The 2,349-nt window shown below is 40.9% G+C and overlaps 1 non-coding gene across 1 annotated transcript; it reads left to right on the top strand.

Annotated features, from left to right (window-relative positions):
• The first annotated feature begins 1,358 nt into the window (after nt 1–1,358).
• trnac-gca (transfer RNA cysteine (anticodon GCA)) lies at nt 1,359–1,430 on the top strand. Its single transcript has one exon. It is a non-coding gene; the product is annotated as a tRNA-Cys (tRNA).
• The last annotated feature ends 919 nt before the right edge of the window (nt 1,431–2,349 follow it).

The following is a 2,349-nucleotide window of genomic DNA, read 5'->3' on the forward strand; positions in this document are numbered from 1 at the left end:
AGATCCTCAGAGATGTTGACACTTAGGAACTCGAGGCTGTTCACCGTGATTGAGTACTAATGCATAGTTTCTGACCTTCCTTTTCCAAAGTCCACAATCAATTCCACGATCTTGCTGATGCTGAGTGTGAAGTGGTTGTTGCAATACCAGCTAACCAGCCCAGCTATCTCACCCCTGAGTGCCTCCTTGTTGACCTCACAGATTTTACCAAAAACATTTGTGTTGTCTGAAAATTTATAGATGGAATTTGAATTGTGTTTAGCCACATAGTTGTGAGTTTAGAGAGAGCAGAGAAGTGCACTGATGCTGATGTCAGCAAGGAGGGGCTGTTATCATATATCTGTATTGATTGTGGTTTCCCAATTAGGAAGTCAAGGGCCCAGTAGCAGAGAGAGGTACAAAGGCTCAGGTATGGAAGCTTGGTGATTAATACTGAGGGGATGATGGTATTGAAGTGTTGTTTATAATAGATAAACACCAGACTGACAATTGTTTTACTGTTGTTTAGGTGCTCCAAAGCCATGTGCAGAGCCAGTGAGATTGCATTCACTGTAGACCTGTTGCAGTAGTAGGCATATTGCAGTGGGTCCAGGTCTTCGCTCAGACAGAAGTCTAGCTATAACCAATCTCATGCAACGGTTTATAATGGTAGATGTGAGCACAATCAGACAATAGACATTGAGGCACCTCGGCCTGTGGTTCTTGGGCACAAGTATGCTTGCAGCCCTGTTGAAGCAGGTGGCAACCTCCATCCACAGTAGTGAGAGATTGAAGATGTCCTTGAACACACCAGCCAGCTGGAAGCACAAGATTTCAGTACCTGGTCAGGTGCACCCAATAATCTTGCGAGGAGTGGGGAATTGAGTTTAGTATACAGACACCAGGAGAAGCGTGGGAAAATAAAATATAATTTAGGAAATTATAGTAATAACAAAAGTAATTTCAGGAGATTCTCATTTCAAATAAGTGACAAAAATACAGAAATGTTATGTTATTTTGAACAGTAAATTATGACCAACTATTGCTGGAGAGATGATTGATTCCTGAAGAGAGAACATTAGAGAATGATGGCACTGTTAAATGACCCAGTTACGTGACACACTTTATTTTGGAAAAGAAAATACTTTAAAATAAAGTGTTACAGTAAATTTAGTGTATGCACAGAGTGGAAAAGATGACTGTTCTTTACTGGGATTTAGCCTGTTTATGGAGCTGTCTATATTTTAGTTTAACGTGCAACAGTTTTGATAAAGTAATCTTTTTGGCCTGTCAGCAACTTTTGACATGTTTGCCCATAAGGGGCTTAACATTGTTGACAATACTCTTAAGTACAGCCTGACAAGAGTCTTATTCAGATGGGGGGTATAGTTCAGTGGTAGAGCATTTGACTGCAGATCAAGAGGTCCCTGGTTCAAATCCAGGTGCCTTTTCAAAATTTATATTTCCCTAAAGTTGACCACAGCAATAATATAGAAAATAGCGGGGCATATCTGTAATTGTCCAAAATGTCAGGAGCACTTTCCTGGTTCCATCATGCTCCAGATTTCTCTTCATTCATGTACTCCATTAATTCTGGGCTCCAGCAAAGATCTTTCCTTGAATTACTTCCATTCCCCAACTCCATAAATCTTTTATTGCTATATATAATGAAAAATTTACTTGCAGTAGAACATAAATGCAAAATTCATAAGAAAAGCACAAATTAAACATAAATTATACACAATTTTGCAAGGAAGAACATGATTAGAGTGAAAAAAAAGATTATTTTAGTGCAAAGTAGACAAAGTGGTTATATTGTTGCAACTCTTGTGACGAGAGTCTTTGACGAGGGTGGTTCGGAACCAGGTGCTGGAGTATCCGAAGACAGGATCGAACACAGTACAAGACTGAAATGAGAACTGAGAACTAAACAAGGTGCTAGACAATAACCCAAGTTGAGCTTCCATTGAGGTGCTCCTTAAATCTTGAAATCCTGGTACCAAAACGTGATTGCCAATTAGCAGGATGGTCCTGAATCCTTAAAGGGGCCACGCCAGCTAGCTATACTCCGGAGAGTTAGAGCTTCAAAACTCCGGAAGTTGGTGCAGTTGGGGGGTTATCGTAACAATACTAAGGTAGTGAGTAGGGTTGCACTCATTGGTTTAAGAACAAGATGGTTGAAGGAAAGAAGCTCTTCTTGAAACTAATAGTGTAGGACTTAAGACTTCAATCGCTCCCACCTGATGGGAGCTGCAGGTCGATAGAATGGCATAGATGGTGGGGATCTTTAACGATGCCTTATTGAGGCAGCACCTCCTTGTGGGGATGCACCTGTGTTATATCGAGCTGAGGCCACTGCTCTCTGCAACC

This window comes from Mobula hypostoma, chromosome 2 (assembly GCF_963921235.1).
Source record: "Mobula hypostoma chromosome 2, sMobHyp1.1, whole genome shotgun sequence".
NCBI lineage: Eukaryota > Metazoa > Chordata > Chondrichthyes > Myliobatiformes > Myliobatidae > Mobula > Mobula hypostoma.